This window comes from Frieseomelitta varia, unplaced genomic scaffold (genome assembly GCF_011392965.1).
Source record: "Frieseomelitta varia isolate USP_RPSP 00005682 unplaced genomic scaffold, Fvar_1.2 scaffold_204, whole genome shotgun sequence".
Lineage (NCBI taxonomy): Eukaryota > Metazoa > Arthropoda > Insecta > Hymenoptera > Apidae > Frieseomelitta > Frieseomelitta varia.
Genome location: NW_025109795.1, coordinates 243,492 through 264,192, shown reverse-complemented (window position 1 = coordinate 264,192; position 20,701 = coordinate 243,492). Strand labels below are relative to the sequence as shown.

The 20,701-nt window shown below is 38.4% G+C and overlaps 3 long non-coding RNA genes across 5 annotated transcripts in view; 1 reads left to right on the top strand and 2 right to left on the bottom strand.

Moving 5' to 3' along the window:
* The first annotated feature begins 961 nt into the window (after nucleotides 1–961).
* LOC122526960 overlaps nucleotides 962–20,701 on the top strand; it is a 135,810-nt gene continuing 116,070 nt past the window's right edge. For both annotated transcript variants that reach the window (XR_006306253.1, XR_006306252.1), the window contains exons 1-2: nucleotides 962–1,498; nucleotides 7,306–8,057. This is a non-coding gene — a long non-coding RNA (uncharacterized LOC122526960). The remainder of the gene's footprint in view (nucleotides 1,499–7,305; nucleotides 8,058–20,701) is intronic.
* Nucleotides 2,093–2,933, bottom strand: LOC122526959. The gene is made up of 2 exons (XR_006306251.1): nucleotides 2,633–2,933; nucleotides 2,093–2,302 (listed from the first exon to the last, which is right to left on the bottom strand). It is a non-coding gene; the product is annotated as an uncharacterized LOC122526959 (long non-coding RNA).
* LOC122526961 lies at nucleotides 3,034–4,685 on the bottom strand. 2 transcript variants are annotated; one of them, XR_006306255.1, is made up of 5 exons: nucleotides 4,380–4,685; nucleotides 4,020–4,300; nucleotides 3,700–3,793; nucleotides 3,376–3,614; nucleotides 3,034–3,265 (listed from the first exon to the last, which is right to left on the bottom strand). It is a non-coding gene; the product is annotated as an uncharacterized LOC122526961 (long non-coding RNA). The 2 variants fall into 2 exon arrangements; XR_006306254.1 differs by lacking the exon at nucleotides 4,020–4,300 and having other exon boundaries at nucleotides 3,700–3,805; nucleotides 4,373–4,684.

Here is a 20,701-nt window from a genome sequence, read left to right as displayed (position 1 = left end):
TTTTAAAAATCCAATTCAAACCCCTGACTGTAATCTGTGACAAGAAAAAAAAAAAAAAAAAAAAAAAAATCAATAAAATTTGACAAGAAATTAAAAATACTACTTAAGCAACGAGATCTGACCATTTAAATATACGCGCATTGTGTCGTCGAAGGAGTTTTCATCAGGCTGATCTGTATCTACAGGGAAAAGTAGGAAGCATCGTTTAACAAAAGAATCCTGAATTTCGCGAGTAAACTGTCCTCTGTTCTGGCTGTGCATTCGCGCGTCGCCAGTAAAAATGAGCCTGGGGTCTGGCACGAGCTGATAGCCACCGCGAAGAGAAGTTGTAAATAGGGGAAAGAGAAAGAGGAACGAGCGAAAAAGAGGGAGGGTGGATAAGGGGAGGGACGTTCTGGCAATACACGAGCGATGCACGTAGCGTCCAATTCAGTCTGCATCCGACCGCCGCGAGTGTCGTGTCGCGAAGCTGTGGTCGAACTTCGGGGGGGGCACGAGACTCCGATACGAGTCAGAATCGGTGCGAAAGTGCTCGTGGTACAACACCGCGGTTCCTTACTTATACTCATCGTTCCATACTCATCCTTATAACATGGTAAACGCCTTCCCTCTCGAGTCGTGTGGATCGTGATACTCGGAGAGGAAAGAACTGGTGAAAAATCGTAGCCGCGTATATTGGAGTTATATAGAGAGAAAGAAAAAGAGAGAGAGAGAGAGAGTGAGAAAGGGAGTACGGGTTACTGAACGATCGTATGAAGGTAGAAAGAGGAAGAGAGAGAAAATAAAAGAGGGACAGAGAGGGATTTTCGTCGCGACATATACATACGTATATACACGTGCAAAAGCAGAGAGACGTGAAAAACGCGCGTGCGCACCCGTGTATTACACATATACACGTATATACGAAAAAGAGTGAGAGGGAGAGAGAGAGAGAGAGAGAGAGAGAGAGAGAGAGAGAGAGAGAGAGAGAGAGATTGGGAGAGAGTGTATGTGTGTATGTGTCTGTGTGTAAGTGAGAGAGAGAGAGAGAAAGACAGAGATAACGACGACACGGCGCAGGAAGAGGCAAGAGAACCAGTGACATCGGGAGGGTCGGGTGTTCCTCGTGTAAAACCGCCACCGGAATATATATCGTGAGTGTGCGGCCGAAGATTCGCGGATAGAGGCCGGCCGATAGTGCGTTCCGGGGTTTAAGAAGGGAAAAAAAGGCAAAGGCTCTCCCGGGTGAAAAGCAATGCGGGTTCATTGACTGCGTGCCGCGCAATGGCCGCATGCTCGTGGCCGATGCACAGTGCATGTGTGACAGGAGCTACGAGGAGGACGACGCCGAGGACGACGAGGCCGAAGATACCGGCTACAGCCAACATCGAACTCGAGACCTACTGAAAGTTATTCCTCCTCTTCTTCTTCTTCCTCGGGTTTCTAGATGATCGAGAAACTCGCCTCGATCACACCAGCGATAACACCGAGGAACACTGGAATTTTTCGTGCTTTTTACGTGAGTAAAACTTTTTTAATACCGGCTTGCAAAACTGCATATTCAGCGTTATTTTTTCCCCCTTATTTTTGACTCGTTTCGCCGGAAAGTCGTAAAATCACAGATGACCAACCTCCCGCTGACACACGAATCTCGATAGACATATCCGAAGTCTCGACGAGACGGTATTTTCGAATTCTCGAATATCTTCGATTTACGATTGTCGAGTTGGGAATACTGACATCCGGTGATAAACTGTGTCTTTAATACTGGAACTATTGACAACTAAAATTGAGATGTATTAGAAAATAAAAAACATGGAGAGAACGTAATACTGAAATCTGAAAATATACTCTCTGAAATTTAAAAAAATTGAAGAAAGATTGATTGACTTGACTATTATAGTAGTTCTGATGTTAAGAATCCTAAGGTGTTGCAATGCATTATGACAGCAGCGTTAGACCCATTTAATTTTATCATTACTCTTATTTGACAATTTTAGAAGCTCAAAAAGTACTAAATTTCATACCGAATGCAATGTTACGAGCGCTAGAATTTATTTCAGCACCTTTAAGGCTATCATAAGATACCAAAGTTGTTAGCGTCCTAGGCACCTTCAACAAATATTTCTTGTTTATATTGAAAATCTGCTGATTTGTGCCACTTACATCATTTACCATTTCGACTGTTCAGTTTTCATTTTTCCTTTGGCTTTTTAAATGTAAGTTTCAAACGGGAGCGAACGTGTTCGAGAATATCAAGGGCGTAGGGTCATTCACTGCAACCGGTGTTTTCTCGTTCAAAGATTGTTCGTATGTCAATGCCCTATTGTAGAAAAATATCTTAGCATTTGCAATAAAAGAATTTATATGCAAGTTATATAAAATGTTTTCAAATTTCATTGATACGATTGTCGTGACTATATTGTTAAAGTTCGAAACTAATCTGAATATGTACAGCATGAATAGTTATTTCAAGTATAATAAATAAATATTAAAGATGCCCCTGACTGATTGTTGGAGTTAATACTTAATCATGATAATTATGAGTATTATATATATTATAGTAATGTACAGTAGTAATGAAATTTCAAAGTATTTTGTATAAAACACATGATATGCTTATAAATATTTTAGTAAGTGTTTGAATACTTACATGAGCTAGTATAAGCGAATCTTTTGAACTGTTTCAAAAAGTATCGTCGCGTAGTGAAAGATTCTACGCAAGATTCAACGAAACTGTAGATATTTCCTCATTAAAAATTAATTCTTTCACATTCGAGGACGAACAATCGAAGGACGCGTACGCCATGCTTGCAATGACCTTATCATCAATACGCTGACCTTACCTACCATAGGTATTATAAACATCATGTCTTCATAATAATACTTAATTGAGCATTTTGCCGCAGTGCAGATAATCTTCCTTCAAAAAATATCTGTTGTATAGCAAAAACACATTACATGTTATCAACACTATAACGATTCAGTGATTAATCGACCGCGGATGCCACTGGTGGCGCATGTGATTTTTAAATTAAAAGGATTAATACCGTAATTCTATTTGGCCATTTTGTTTGTTAGGTTCACGAATCTTTCTAACTTCGTATCTAATCAACGCATGGTAGATTTTGCCACGAGTCGGCAGCGTCTTATCTTTTCCATCTTGCGGTTTCTATAGGTACCGTTCCTTTCTCAAAATTCAGATGAACTAGTTAAACCAAAAATAACCACGAAAAAAGATTGGAGTGCAGATCATCTAAATATAGAGTTGTTATTCGTTCGTTTTCTACATCGAGAAAGTTCAATTTCCTTCACAAGAGTAGCTTATTATATATATATACGAATAATATTATCGTTTAGTTGACAAGAAGGGAAGATATAAATCGTGACACGTACCTTTAGTTGTGGTTAGTCAAATTAAACGTGCATTTCATTTTCGATGCTAGAAAACACCGATTAGGCTGGATGATTGTAGCGTTGAAAGGAACAACTTCGCTTTGGAACAAATCCAATCGGTTGACTCGTGTATTCTAATCAAGTAAATCAGGATAAGTACGTGTTTTTGCTCAGTTTACGTGTTCGATGTGGTAATTAACAAGGAACCGAAAAAACGATGTTATACACCGGCTGCTGGTCTGAAAGTTATGTTCGTGCCAAATTAGTTTTTTCCAGTGCAATGTCATTTGTCTATTCTTCTTTCATATATATGCGCGCACGTACCTTCTTTTCCTTTCTATCGCTTCATTTGTAAGTTCAATTACATAGCAAGTGACCTTATTCGTGGATTTCATATATAAGTCCTTTCTTAACGCTGCTAGAAGAGTATCTGAAACAATGTTTATTTTAATTAATAGTATTTAGAGTAAATAAGTGGCAGTAATCCGTAGAGATCTGTGGATTTAAGAAAGTAAAGTAAAATGATATAATCACATCTGTACAAATTCTATTATTCCTTTTTAGTAAAAGTTTTATATTTTTTTAAATATCGGAACTGTTTAATCGCCGTTTGTTTTTTTTATAGTATCAAAAATAATACATACTAAATTCAATCCTTTAAAGTATCATTTTTAGCCGTTTAATTGTCATATATATAGATGGTTATCGAAATTCAAACTTGTAATCTCGTTCGCAGCTATCGGTTGGCCGGTCGTGTTCATTGATCTTGCCTCGGTTTAGCAGACCGAGATCGTTGCACCCGTGACATGAAACGTACTACTCGCGATGAGATAATTGTTCTTAATCATCATATACATTCTCATTGATAGTACGCGTGACTAAATATATCTTGAGTTTTATTAAAAATTTCAAACGATAAGGTTTCCTCTGAAGAAAGGAACTGAGATTCATGCATTAAATCCAAGTCATTTATATGATATAAAAGATTTAAACTTACCACCCACGGCATCAACACCATACGAAAGCGATGAAAAGAGAGTAATGAATTCTAAATTCGTTTATCCGTTTCTCGATATTGTATTTTCGGCCGGTGTTCGCTCACGGCCGAATTAGAAGCCGTTACTTTCGGTACCGGCGCCATAACCTTTCTCAACGATCGTCGATTTCGACCAGCGCCGCTAGTAGGCGCGCCAACGGAATGAAACACCTCGTATTGGTGGATTTACAACAAAAAGGTTGGTTACAATTACTATTCTACGTGAATACATTTAATTAAGGTAATCTTTCAAATTCTTTTACGAACGCAGATATTACGTACAGAACATTTTGAACGTTCAGCTGACATTGTCGCTGTAATGCTAGATTACTTACGCTGCGCGAGCCATTGTATGTTCAATTGCTTCTGAAAATTCAAAAAATCGTATTTAACTGGTTCTTCGACGTGGATACTGCTCAACGTCACGGTGAAGCGGGTCGCGTGACTGCGTAGCAGATCGCTGCTAATTTCACGTTCGAAGGTTGACACGCATCGACGAAATCGCCGACCGGAAATGGGAAACGTTAGTCGACGGTTTCGCACGCAAGGCCACGAAAATGAAAACTGCACCGATCGATCGCGTCGTTCAAGTCCGCGCGGGATCAATTAGCAACGCCTGTCAGAATCGTCTCTGTCCAGAGCGGAGGAAGATGTCCACGATACACCAGGCGTCTCTCGTATACGCGTCACTCATCCGTGACTAATGTCCAACAGTTGGCGGGTGAAAATTGGCGCGATGTAAATATGGGACGAGTTCTCATGCGCGCGGCGTATATCCGCTCGATTTACTTCGTCAGCGTCAAACGCGTCGCACGTTGTGATCCGCTTCGGCCCGCCGTGTTCGTTTCTCGCCCCTGATCGCGCGGCTTCGAGCAGCTGACAAATCTCGCCGATAAATATCGCCGACGATCCACGGTGGTAATGGCGGCGAATTCAGATTATGCGGAGAATTCGGAAGTCGATCGTCGCAAACAAGTAGTGCTGTTGGTCCGCGTGTTGTTGAACAAAAATAGGTGACCTATATATGTCGCGTGTATATGCACCAAACGTGCACGCTGTATTTGTGCACATGTATTTTTGTTTCGCAAAATTCAAGTGGATTTTTTAAATGCCTCTTTGTCGTTGGGCCTCGGAAGCTGTAAACGTCGCGCTGCGAGGAAATGTTGGCAACATTTTTTATTTACGTTCCGCGCGGCCTGTTTGGAATAACTTCAGGCTGCAATAAGCCGCGCTCTCCGGCGCGAGGTTCTTTTTTCTTTCGCGTCTTAGTTTCGCGGTGCATGGTGAATCATGCTTTTTTCAGAACAATGAGGTACATGATTTTTCGTCTGTTTCGCAGATGTATGAAATGTTATTACTTGTACATATAAGAATGATCTTACTTTTTAGTTTGGGTTGAGCGTTTTTAAAATCGAAGGCGAGAAAGGGGTGGCGCTGCGGACGTCTAATTAATTTACTATACGATGTACAGAGGGTGCTTCGGAAGTCTCTTCTACTTCGTGAAAGTACGTTACTTTTTCGTAGTTGGTTTAGTGGAAAATATGAAAAAGTTCAGGCGAAAAGAGGAATTTCTTTGATTACGTGGTTTCTTGTGGTTTTAGAGAGAGAGAGAAAGAGAGTGAGAGGAAAAACGTGCGGTAGGCGAGGCTGAAAATAATCGAACTTTTTAAGACATACGTTATGGTTGTTCGGTCAGAAAGCTTCTATTTTCGTATGAAAAGTTCGCGCGTTTCGTTTTTGTGCCGACTCGTCGCTGGTAACGGATTATCCAGCGGACACGATTACCTTCGGTACTGTTAATAGACGATCATGAATGAACGCCAGCCGTTCTTTTGTACAAGTGCAGCATATTCCAGACATTCGTTGCGGGAATATCAGTTATACGGCCCGCCGGAATGCAAGTAGTAAGTAGTTTGAAACTTGTGGCGCGTACGCCATATTGGATTATTACGTGAAGCGCTTCTTAATTAGACACTTTTTTTCGCCGCAGGATTAGAAATTAACAAGTGACGCCCAATTCTTTCATTTAATTCTCGCAAATGTAGGAAATATCTCGCAGATATATAAGAATATAACGACGCAATTAAATTGAAGGTATTGGTAAGTTTAAAGACGAATTAACTTTTATAATTAATTCCTTTGGTTACTTTTAGATATTTTCGACTTTGAAAGGAAACAAATTCTTTACTCTCAAACTGAATGTTTATAAAGGTGAATCCTGCTGCGTGGCAGTGAAATTTGGTAGCTCGTTTTGACTGAAATATCGAGATATAACTGTTAGAACGATCACTTTTGACCTGATTTTTCTGCCTATATTGCCGCGCTATATTGATCTACAAATTTTATTGACATTACCTAGTTGTGTCATTTTATCTGTATTCTCTTTCGTCATATTTCTTCTGTTCTCTAGACGTTAGACTTAGCATTAATTTTAACTTGTGTTTAATTGGCAAATTTCTTGCAAATTCTATATTGATTGAAATATTTAACTTCGTCATGAGTTATGATTCTTTATAAAGAAACACATTCTTCTCGAATTTTCAAGTTTACGTCATGAGTTATGATTCTTTATAAAAAAACACATTCTTCTCGAATTTTCAAGTTTACATTGCGTAATACGTCGTGGAGAAATATAATTTGTTCATGATTAGAAAAAGCAACGCAGATTATTAATCAAATAGTCTGTGTTTGCTTATTTTGGGAACTATCTTCTGTCTCACTATATTCTTCGAAATTCGTATCATTCCTTAATACAAACCTTTGAAGCTTGCTTTTTGATAATGTTCCAAAGACTTTAAGAATGTACGATAACAACTTCAACACTCACCGTAACTTCGTTTCACAAACACAAATGCCTCGAACATATCACAAAAATCACTTTTCTTCTGTTCCAGGTAATCGGAGTCGATCTTCGTGGAACTCTCTCGCAAAACACTCCGTTTCCATTTGCAAGGATACTCTCAATTTATCAAGAGTCGCGAACAAACGCTTAGTTTCGCAACGTTCTCACTCGAATCTTGGCGAACTTTTCCATCGTTTTATCCAACACCGAATTCGACGATTCTACCAAAGACGCAAACTCTCTCGAAAAAGAAACCTCGTTGAATTGTCGTTCGAGAAACGATCGCTAAGTTGAACAAGTGCACTGATCCACTCGAAACAGTGCACAGTGCGGATCGGAAGAAGGAAAATCAGCTTCTTATCGATCAATTCGTCGTTCGATTTCGAAATTTTATTCGGACTTAATGCTCGCGACCAAGTGTCTAGACGGGAAATTGTCACGGAGTCGCGGGAATAGTTGGCGAAAATGTTCGTTTGCTGACGAGAGGCAGCAGCAAACCGATCGCGGTGGTGAATCGTCGTCGAAGATCGCGTTGGAAGACGTGTCGAGGTGGCGGGACTTAGGTGAGGATATTCCGTCGCGTTTGACGTCGTTGTCGTCGTCGTGGTGCGTTGTTCAGCCCGTGGTTCGGCAGTGAGAGAAAGATAAGAGAGAGAGGCGGGCAGCTATAACCGGCAACCACACGGTGGACATGATTATTTCAAAGGATCTGTTCCTCTTTGGCGACCAAGATTACCTGCGCCTTCCCAGCAACGAGAAGCGCCAGCAACGGGCAATGGGCCGACCGATCATCAATGCTCCCAGGTGAGTGATCCTTTCACCGATAATTTGGAGGCACGTTCACTTCTCCTCCGACGTTTTTCTAGATAATGGTTTAGAAACAATTGGAGAATGCCTTTTGTTAGATTGATGATCCTTTTGATTTCGGATGGAACGAATTTTTTATTGTAGAAGGATTAGAATTTTTATGATCACGACATTGTGATTGCGATAAGTGAAGTGCGACAGTGATCGGACTACGGAGTTATGGATTTTTAGAGACATTTTGTTATTTTTTTATTCCGCGCAATCTTTTGAGGAAAAAATCATTATTTAAACTTGTCAAATTTTATCGGAATAATGGTGAATTATATACTTAATAAGTAATAAATTTAATAAGTCAATGATTCTTGGAACGATATTTCAGCATATATTTTTTAATGATTCTTTAGTTATTAAATAGATCTTGGAAAATATCAGGCAGACTCGAATTGCTTCGAGCAAAGTAACATTTCTCCAGTTTGAGAAAGAATGGTTCTTAGGCTTTTATATATTTATTTTAAAAACTGTGGAATATTCGATTCATTAGATTTAAATTAACATTAGATATAATTTAGATGTTAAACAAGATAAAGAAAGTATGTAGAACAAAGACAGTGAGAGGATGTCTATTTCACTTCTCATGGAAGGAAAGGATCATTATATTTACAAAATTCTTAATTTAGACGCGATTTAGATAGGATCGACTAATTTTAATTACCTGTCCGCAATTATTCTTTAACACGAAAGTCGACGTAGCCTCGATATTTCTCTTGTTCAATCAAAGTTTCTGAATTATTCTCGATCTTTTCACAAACAAAATCCGAAGTTGCTGTAATATAGAAATAACGCTAATAAATGCAAAATAGTCAAAATTCAATGTTCTTAATTGATGCAAAATTTCTTAGGACAGCGCAATGAAAAATACAATTTTTCATAGATGAACTCTCTTCTCAAAAATAATTTAAAAGGAAATGACACTCGCTCATTTGCTAAAGTTTATCAAGAAAACCAAATTAATCTATAAATTGGTGTAATATTTTTATTTTAGTGCCTTTAGTTAATAATTTTGTAACTGATGTTCAGTTAAACATTGATCGAACAAGAAAAGAAAGGAAAAGGAAAGACTGGCCAAAATAGAAAGCCAAAGAAATGGAAAGGATGAAAAGGGAAATATCGATTACCGTTTTATACATGCACGCTCGCTAATAAATTCCTTATCACGACTGATACAGTCGATGATCTCTTTCGAAAGAAGAGACGATCACCTCTTATCTATTCGCGTCGTAAAAAAATATATCATCGGCTAATACGTCGGCGAATCTCGGCGTGCAATAAAAAATGTCGAGCACTGACAAAACCATGTCTCGTCTCGTCTCGCGACCTTCCGTCGTGTCATCAAGCTTCTCCATGATCTCGCCTCTTTTCTTTCTTCCATTCATTGTACTTTCGAATTTATCTCTCGTCATATACGTACATGCGAAGCATACCGAGAAAGAACACGATAAGTCGAGACATTTTTCATTCTTTGCGATAGAGCAGCAATTAAAATTCAATATATTGGTCAATTAATACAATGTCACCAAAATTTATTTGATTTTGACATTGATTTTGACGCACGTATATATTTTTCTCTCTGTAATTATGAATATTGTTTATCATGCAGCCAAGCAGATTTTTAAATCTAGATTTCTATCTGGGTTTTAAACCTAGGGTAGATTAAATCTGGGTTTTTAAGTCTCATGAAATTATAAAATCTGAAACAGTGGCGAATGAAGTATCAAACGAATATTTTTACAATTACAATAAATTAATTGATAAAGAAATTGCAAATGAAATGTTGCATTAATATAGCATCGATCGTTAATGGATTAAAATTTTCGTTAATTATGTCTTTGGTACTCGCTAGGTGTTTTCTTTTTTTTATTTTTAGCTCTGTGTCTGCGTACATTATATTAAAATATAATAAAATCGCACTGAAGTAAGAAAAAAATCAGCAAAAATGAACTTATCATGTTTTTCCCCTGTGATGTTCACGTATGCAAGTATTATACATACATACTGCTTCTCTATCAAAAGAGGAAAAGAACTCTCTCCACTTCAGGCACACTCTACTTCCTTTTGTATCTTTTTTTAGCTACGATACTAAATGTCTTTGTCTCTCTTTTTCCACAAAATTTATTTATAACGATACCGTTGTTTGTCGTGTCGACGCTGCTTTCTTGTTTGGGCACGTGTTTGTTTGATAGTGCTTTTGTTCCGCTGTTCGATCAACAGTTTTGTTAATACCACGTAAAGCCAGATTGGCGTTCAAGATATTGGAACACTTGTTCCTTGTTTCCTCTGTTTTTTTTTTTGTTTTTCTTTTTGACAAATTTGTAATTCGTCATTTCGTTGGATTTTAATTGTTTAACTGTCTCGTTACGATAGAAACCACAACCGAATGAAAACAACATAAAGCAATGCTAAAGAATGGTCTGTAAAATGATACTTTTACGAAGCAAAGGCACAGAGAATAATTTAATCTCCTCGGTACCCAAGAGACCAACACACCGCGGTTTTTCAAACACTTTGATGTTCCATTGTTTTTTTCAATGTTACGTCTTGTTACCCTTGAATTTTCATATTTAAATCTTCTCAACTTCAAAAGATCTTTCAACAGAGAATTAAACTGAGAAGTCACGTGCGTATCGATCGAGATTTCTCCATATCTATTTCGTTCAAACAATATTACCGTGTCGAGAAAGAACACACCAGTCAAACACGTGACGCATGAATTTTTGCAGACTTATTTAAAAGATTGTATACCCACCGAGAATTACCCACGTCGGATAAAGATCGCTCTAAAGTTTACACTTCAAGGGTATCCTAAGCTCGTTTACACAGTAAGGGTTAATGGATCCAACAAGATTAATGGTATTCCAACAATTGCAAAGAAACGTTTTCGGATGGAAGGCGGACGTGAGATTGGACGTGAATTTTAGTTACGATTCTGATGCGGTTTCTGTAGGTTCCTGTAAGGATTCCGGAGCTTTGCGTGGGGATTCTCTAGATTTTAGGGATTCTACGGGTTTTCGGCGGGGACTTTGGAATTCTTAGTGATTCTGTGATCGCTCTCCAGCGACTCGGCCTCTCCTCTGTAAATCTCCCATAGGCATTCCGCAATTTCCATCCGCGAATCTTGGAATTCTTAACTTAACTGTCTCCCGATACGGTGTTCAGACAGTCCTGCGATCGATTTCATATTCCATTTCGTATTCTTCGAGTTTTAGAAGTTGTTCGATGTTTCTGTACGTGTTTTGGAATTTTCAGAGAGTTCGAAAGCTTCGACTAGAGAGTTTCTGACTATTCTTTCCTGAGATGCTCGAATTTTTAAATTTTGCACGACTCTCTAATACTCTGCTCTTTCACAAAAGAAATTCCTGATGATTCTTTTCGAGGATTTGCCATTCTTGAAATTCTTTGTACAGTTTTGCGAACTGGCGCCAACCTTTCCTTATTTTACGATTCTTGTCTCGCGAATTTTCACAAACTATAGCAAAAGTATCGAAGCGAAATTAAATTACTCGTTACAATATTACACAGAATCCCATGCACGGATTTCGAAAGTAGTCGATACCTCGAAACACTTTCGAAACAGAGATCCAGAAAGCGAGGAGCGGTCTCCCTTGGATTTATCGTTTCGACGAACTTGCGGCTTTACGCGTATCCGGCTTGCGGATCGTGACTTTCTTTTTCTCTGCCGAAACTTCCCCTCGGCACAGGTGGAATCGGTAATTGAGGGGTCCGTTTTCAAAACCTGATGAAAAGCCCGCGATTTCACTCGGCCGGTCGCCGGATGAAGCCAATTGGATTCGATGACTAATTCGACGAGGAGAAACCGCTACGAATTGGTACGAGAGACGGTGTGAAATTCGCATGGAAGTTACGTAGTCGCTGAATAAAGACGGATGAATTACGCATGGAATTTCTATGGGGTGAAAGGGACATTAAAAGGACATCAAAGGACCGTTACGCAAGTCTCTGGGCGAGGCAGAGCATTTTCGAGCATTATCTCAACTTGCTCTGTAGGAGGCAATTTCGTATTTTCAAGAAATGTAGTAAACGTCAGCCAAGCTTCACATTCACATACTCTTTTAAATATCAACAGACTTTGTAATTTTTCTGAATATTGAAAAAATTCGCGGTCTAGCAATCCGTGAAAACGCGGTCTAGCAATCACTCTTGGAAAATTCGTGCGACGAGAGATTCTTTAGTCTTGGCGCCAAGTATGAGTTGATACAACGTCTCTAGCGAGTTATAAATAAAAAAAAGAGAAGTAGTCGAAGACACGAGACGTTATCGGTGCGAACCGACGGGACTATGCGGTCCTTGGTCTCTCTGATTTTTTTCGAGGAAGACGTTCGTAAATCAAGCTTTGTTTCAGTGTGAAAACCACTGATAACTTTCGTTTTGTTTGTCGCGGTTATTATCAGCAGCGCTGCCAGTTAACAACCGAACTTTTCGCGAGACGTTGTTCGCCTGCGGTTAAGTTTTATTTTTCGTTTCGTCGGTTTGGAACGACGAAGTTAATTAGGTTTGAAGTTAATTCTAGCTGTGTTCCGATAGATTTCGATTTTTATTCGATCTCATTCGTAGGAAATGGACGAAGTCGTATCGTAATTTCAATCGTATCTTAAGTTCCTCAAAATTACACATTTACAATCATCTGCGGCTACCTAATTCTTTCTTTTCAAGAATATACAACTTGCTTCTGCTAAAAGAATCTTATTGTCACGTCAATTCTTTACAACTTTACGTCGTATAGCCCAAGAGATTCTCAATTTCTTATTAACAGAGGATCGCAACGATTTCTTTCGCGGCAAAACTCGAATTTCTCAGTCAATCAGAAGCAAAATTTCAATTCACAAATACCAAAACGCCGTTGGAAAACGCGAGAAAGAACCTTTTAATCTGCTTCGATAACAAACTCGTTCCTCCGATTGGCTCTGTCTTAGCTTAGCTTCCGTAGAAAATCTGCTCGTCTAACACGTGGCCACAGGGAAACGATGTCGATGGCTGGCGAGAAACCGTTGAAAGTCCACGATAATCTCTCATCGGCTAGGAAAGCCGGTGTGCTCGCTCGAGCAACGAGAAATCCACGGACTTTTCTTCCTCCTCGACCGGTCCACGCCCCTGTTCGTTCTCTGCTCGCTTACTCGCGCCGCTGATAAGGAGAACGCGAGCGTGCACGCTCGCGCGTATCGTCCTCTCCCTTCCCGTCGCCGAGAGTGGGTCACGCATGGAAAACTGGAACGGTTTCATCTCGAGAGGCGGAAGACTCGATTTTTCTCCGGAGGAGAAACCGCCGATTTTTCTTTCGATCGGTTCGCAGTTTCTAGGTTAGACGCGTTGCAACTACGCGTATATACAGGGTGTAACTGATGGATCGAGGGCTAGAGTAAACATTTTTTGAAATAAAGAACTTTGTTCTTTGAGAAAATTGATTTGAAGTAATTTATTTAAATCTAATTTTTCTCGATGAGTTTGCAATTTGTAAATTAGACGTGTATATAGTTGTACATATCTATAGGGTGTCCTGTAACTGATGGATCAAGGGCTAGAGAAAATATTTTTTGAACAGAGAACATTGTTCTTTGAGAAAATTAATTTGAAGTAATTTATCTAAATCTAATTTTTCTCGATGAGTTTGCAATTTGTAGATTAGACGTGTGTATAGATGTACATATCTATAGGGTGTCTTGTAACTGATGGATCGAGGGATAAAGTAAACATTTTTTGAACAGAGAACTTTGTTCTTTGAGAAAATTAATTTGAAGTAATNTTATTTAAATCTAATTTTTCTCGATGAGTTTGCAATTTGTAGATTAGACGTGTGTATAGATGTACATATCTATAGGGTGTCTTGTAACTGATGGATCGAGGGATAAAGTAAACATTTTTTGAACAGAAAACTTTGTTCTTTGAGAAAATTAATTTGAAGTAATTTATTTAAATCTAATTTTTCTCGATGAGTTTGCAATTTGTAGATTAGACGTGTGTATAGATGTACATATCTATAGGGTGTCCTGTAACTGATGGATCAAGGGCTAGAGAAAATATTTTTTGAACAGAGAACATTGTTCTTTGAGAAAATTAATTTGAAGTAATTTATCTAAATCTAATTTTCCTCGATGAGTTTGCAATTTGTAGATTAGACGTGTGTATAGATGTACATATCTATAGGGTGTCCTGTAACTGATGGATCGAGGGATAGAGTAAACATTTTTTGAACAGAGAACTTTGTTCTTTGAGAAAATTAATTTGATTAATTTATCTAAATCTAATTTTTCTCGATGAGTTTGCAATTTCTAAATTAGACGCCCATCATTGCACGTATATATAGGGTGTTTTGCAATTGAGTTGGCTCAAGTGCTAAAATAAAAATTTTCAAACAGAGAATTTCGTTTATTGAGAAAATTAGATTGAAGCGATTTGTCTAAATCTAACTTTTCTCGATCAGTTCGCAATTTCTAAATTAGACGCCTGTCGTTGCACGTGTATATAGAGTGTTTTGCAATTGAGTTGGCTCAAGTGCTAAAATAAAAATTTTCAAACAGAGAATTTCGTTTATTGAGAAAATTAGATTGAAGCGATTTGTCTAAATCTAACTTTTCTCGATCAGTTCGCAATTTCTAAATTAGACGCCTGTCGTTGCACGTGTATATAGAGTGTTTTGCAATTGAGTTGGCTCAAATGCTAAAATAAAAATTTTCAAACAGAGAATTTCGTTTATTGAGAGCATTAAATTGAAGTGATTTGTCTAATCTAATTTTCCTCGATCTGTCAACAACTTCCAAAGAATAGTATACGCAACAAATCTATTGTCCGTACTCTTCAAACTGGAGAAGCCGGACTCGTGCCTCCTTCGAACTCGCACGAAACGTACTCCGGCGACTTATGCAACGCGTGTGCATAAAGTCACAGGGACTATTTAAAGAAACGCATCGAGAGCGCGCATTATCTCACGGAGAGCAGGCGCAACCAACGCCGTCAGGATTCAAGTTCAATTCGGTCCGGTGCAATGCACTTTGGCCGTGTTCTTTCAAGAGTAGATGGAATGATTCATTCGACGGAATTAGTCAGAGCCGCGAGGAGATCGATCGTTGGATACCGCGCTCGATTTCACGGCCCGTTTCGACGTCTCTGTCGCCGAACGCGTCGTTTCCATCGTCCTCCTCATTTCAAGCATATTCCTCCTTTTTGAATACTGATCGTATTCAATTTCAGCAATTTCTGTCTTTGGAAATTTTCCGATTTCGATTCTCGAATCGATGGATCATGAGATGAGCAGAAGCTACTGAAATTTTTTCTACTTAATTTTATTTCAGATTTCAGAGTTTCCGCGATAGATGAAAATCGGTAATAAAATTAAAATCAGGTGATTTCATTTAAAATTTCCGATTTCGATTCTCGAATCGATGGATCACGAAATGAATAGAAGCTATTGAAATTTGCTATTTTTTCTACGTAATTTAATTTCAGATTTCAGATTTTCCGCGATAGATGAAAATCGGTAATAAAATTAAAATCAGGTGATTAAAATTTCCGATTTCGATTCTCGAATCGATGGATCATGAAATGGACAGAAGCTACTGAAATTTTTTCTACTTAATTTTATTTCAGATTTCAGAGTTTCCGCGATAGATGAAAATCGGTAATAAAATTAAAATCAGGTGATTAAAATTTCTGATTTCGATTCTCGAATCGATGGATCATGAGATGAATAGAAGCTATTGAAATTTGCTATTATAATAATAAAATTAAAATCAGGTGATTTCACGTATTGACTCAGCCTTGAGTCAGTCAGATTATACATTTCCGAGATTCTTAATTTAAGAATCGAGAGGAGTTTAACCTAGGCAGAGATTCGATTCATTTATTAATCATTGTGACAGACGGTGTATTTTTTAAATTTTCATGCGTATTCCGTGTATTTCTGTATCTCTAAATGCATAGAAATCCACGGTTTAGTGATTGTTATCGAATTCAGTTCAGAAGTCGAACGACTTCTTGATGAAGTTGAATTCAAATTGTGATTCGTTTGTCTCGCGAGACGCGACGTATTAATCGATCTAGAATGAAAGAATAATTTTTAATCAACTATAGAGTGCTAGATATATCAAGAATATAAAATGGTTTTTTGAAGATCAGAATTCCAGAATTAAATCAAGCAACGATGTGACACGCGACGCTGTTTTTAATACTCGGCGGGGAAAAAAAAAAAAAAAAATAATAGCTCGAAAGAAAGGGACGAGAAGAGGAGGAAAGATACAGGGAATGAAAGGAATAACTGAATTATTCAGACGGTGTAAAACGTGAACGAGGAATTCGTTTAGTTGAAAGAGACGCGTGTGGCGTTTCGCTGGAGCAGCCGCGACCTCTCCATAAAAGTCTCTCGATAACTGGGTTTCTCTCGGCGGCGTGACTTCTCGCGACGTCGCATTCAAAACATGATCTCCTTTCTTTTTCGCCTCGGCCACCTTTCGTGTGGTTCCAGTCGCATAAAATCGACCGTAGATGCACGATGTCATCGTTGTTTCCTTCGTCGCTTTTTTAAACCTCGTATTTTTCTTTTTTTTTTTTTTTTTCAGTAATTTCGTTTTCTGCAATGCAATAATTGAAACTATTGGCGATTAAGGTATAAAATCGAAAGGTATCGATAGGTCGTGATTGCTTAGTGCTCTTGTGAAAATAACATCAATCAAATTTCAACTCTTTAAATTGAACTAGCTTTAAATTGACGACTGATAGATATATTGTATATTGAAGAATATTTTTAGTGATCAAATTTTGGGTAATTTCACGAAGACGCAAACGCGAACAAGCTTTCGCTCGTACAGTTTGTAAAAAGTCACAGATAAATTCTCAAAACTGTGCTCTTATAAATTTAGAGGATTTCCACGAAAAGAATTGTTTGCTGATCGTAGTATTAATGAAAGAGTCAAATATCGCAGAAAATATGACGAACTTTGTTTTTTTCCACTATTTCTGCGAAAGAAATTTACTGAATTTTGATCATCCTTCCCTAGGTAGGCATCTTTCGGTTTTTGGTTTCGAGTTGTTTTGAAAATTCCACCAATTCTCTGCGCACTGTTGATTTCATTCGTTATCCCCAGGTTGCTAAATCGTTCGCTGCTGATAAATATACTAGACTTCTCGAATATATTATTCGTAGGAAAAAGTCTGAGGTATTCGAGTCTGGATACCTTGATAAACAAGTTCCAGGCTCAGCATACCGAGTCACTTGTGTGCATAGCATTAGAAAATGGTTGTGAACCACGTTTCAAACAACGATACTGGAAATTTGTAACTTATTTTCCAATTTCATCGTAACATCCTTCTCCTCGAGAACGCTTCGCATCGCATTTAGGACAAAACTCTTTCAATCTTTGTGGAGCTAAAAAAATGTTCATCAGATTTCTCATCTCTCAGCAATTAATTTTCCTAAATTTTTCTAATTAGGTAAATTGTAAATTTCCTAAATTTTTCTAATTAGGTAAATTCTAAGTTTCCTAAATTTTTCTAATTAGGTAAATTATAAGTTTCCTAAATTTTTCTAATTAGGTAAATTCTAAATTTCCTAAATTTTTCTAATTAGGTAAATTCTGAATTTCCTAAATTTTTCTAATTAGGTAAATTCTAAATTTCCTAAATGTTTCTAATTAGATAAATTCTGAATTTCCTAAATTTTTCTAATTAGGTACAACAAATCTTCAACCACTCGATCCTCTTTTATATAGACAAAATCCTGTTAAATAGACAGTTGTTAGATTCTCCAAACCAAATTGCAAGAATCTTCTTAGTAGATTTTCGAAATTCTTCGGTCTGTGACCAACAATCTGAAATTTATTGGTAATCGAAAAAAAGTCTTCGTTCTTTTAAATTCTTCGATAGATCCAGCGTGATGGATCAAACAATCTTCAACCTTATCTCTGTCCAGAAATCCGAGTCGCGTATCTTCGTGGAACTTCATATTTCTATATTTCATTTTTACATTTATATGTAGTTATATTTCATATTACTACATTTTATTTAAAAAAAAAAACTCCTCGCGTATAATAAGATATTATATTTCGTGTATATTCTTTACACGTGTTGTACGTTCTTTGTGTATTTTCCCCAGATGCACAAAGATGCACAAAGATGCACAAAGTTTGATCAACGATCATGTCTCCAATTACCAAAATTCCGTCTGCCAAATCTCCCACTCGAACCGTTCTCACTTCGCAGCCAGAAGGTAACCGCCGCGTGAACCGAACTTTCCAACTTCCTCGAACCATGAAAGAGCCAACAGGTCTTCGACCTACTTCCATTATCGACATGGAGGAATGGCTGAATGGTCTGAATGGTGCATCAACGTGAATAATAGCAACAACAACAGCAATAATGATAATACCAATAATAACAACCGCGGAATGAAAACGCGTGACAGGGCGGAGTGAAGAAAGGTGTTGTTGGTGATACGTTAGAGGGGAGGAAGCGCGTTGTTTTGCCTATTAGGCGCGAAAGTGGAACGAAAAACGAGCGGCGGTGGTCCGAGACGGTGAGATGAAATCGAGGACGTTGCACGCAGGCAACCGTGCCATTAAGTAGATTGAATATTACCCTATATTCGGTAGACGCAATCAATAGCCTAGAAAAAAAACGTGCTATACTCCTTCGCGGCCTAGCGCGGCCTTGAATGCGCTATCAGCTTCGTCTCTAATTTACCACGACGTGCGTGCGTGCGTCGTGCACGAACAACCCGCCTCCTCGGAGAGATGCTTTCGATTCTCGTTGCCGAGATACACACACACACACACACACACACACACACACACACACACACGTGAGTATGTACGTGTTTGAGCTCGTATCGAGATGTTTGAGATACGGGAAACGAGTTGGTTGAAAGTATTCGAACAACTGAACTTGCACGAAGCACGTATACTGAAGTATCATCCGGTGGGTGCTGTTTGTATTCGGGGAAATTCGAAAATGTAGGAACGAAATGTCGAACTCGTTGATCGGTTCTTAAAATGATTCTTGAAGCTCCAGTTTCGATCTCGGTTTAACTTCTTGCTCTTTGGAGGTTTGAAAAGTTGGAGAGAAATCCTAAAGGGGAATAAATTTTTAATACTATACTTTACCACCGTCCGGAAATAATCAAATACACAGAAATTTGACTTACTTCCGGAGAAAAGGTATTCAACACTTATTCAAGCGTATCTTTTTTGTTTAAATGGGTGTTTAGCGTCGCATCGACTATCGAGGTCTTTAGCGACGTGTCAGAATTGACTCTTTATAACTGGTCTAGTAGTTGGGTCTTCTTTAGGTAGTTGATAACGTTTTTTTTGTTGTTTTCTGGCAGGTTAGCGCGGTGTTTTTGGTTTAATCCATATTTACTTCTTATGCTTCGGCATTTTCTGCATTCATGTAGTAGGTGCTGGGTGGTGATTTGTAGGTTGCAGAAAGGAAGTTCTGTTTTGCTTAGGAGGTATTCGGTTGGTATTCGTGTGTGATCTTGGAGTGTCCTATTCGAAGCCTGGTCATAGCTATCCTTTCTTTTCTGCTTAGATTGTTATTTGGTATTTTTTTGATAGAAATGGTGTGTGCTATGTATTCATGTATTTTGGCTCTATTTGTCGTAGTCCAAATTCTGTTCCATTCAAGAAGCGTATCTTGAATTTCCAAAATAACTCGTTTTTTTTTTTTTTTTGAAAAGAATGACAAACTTAAATCTGTAACATGTGCACAAGAAATCTTTGTCGAACCGGAAAGTTCGCTGAAATTTTAAAATTCTGAAGGGTCTCGTCTCTGAGATGAGCTTCACGCAGGAATTCAATTGCAACTCTTTCTCAATATTTGTTCTCCCCTCGAAAGGAGAAGAGAAAAAGAAACAAAAGAAAGAATGAAACAGAGCAAAATTCAAATCCTTAATATGTAAGACTTCGTCCAACCGTTCTTCCGAAGAACGAAGAAGTTGAGAAGTGCGAAGAGCACCCCAGGGAGGAACGAACTCGAGGAATGTCCGATGTGAATGAACTTCTCGTACGTTGGCTGTGAATGACGAGTGTTTGGAGTAGCGTAGAAGGGATCGAGTGGCTGTTTAGGGTTGAGCCTTTGCTTCCCAGCGAAACCTGGGACGTCCCTCGAACAACTTCTAGGAATGCTCTTGGAGCAGTGAACTTTAATCGTAGCCACCTAGAAACCTGCCACTTGTAAATTGTCCGACAGAATCGTGGTTGTGTGTGCGTACATTGTTGGATGGCAGGAAACACCTCGGTGACAAAAGTCAGTCAGTTGCACATACGCATTTAAAAGCAAAATGTTTCTCGTTTCGTGCGTTTTATTGGAAGGAGGCAGGCCTGATTAAAAGTATTTCTTGAAAAGTGTTTCTTCTTAATAATTGTCATTAACGAAGAGTAAAGATAATGATAGAAAATTTCAGTATTTTAAACTGTTTACGTGACCGAGACGATTGGCAAATTGGCGATGATTGCAAAGTTCGTTTGTGTAAACGAAACGGAGAGCTTTGTAATTTTGGCTTTTATAATTAATACTCTGGAGGATAATTCTCGGTAGTTGCGAAAGTTGATTTTTTTTTTTTTTTTTCGTTATGCCTCCAA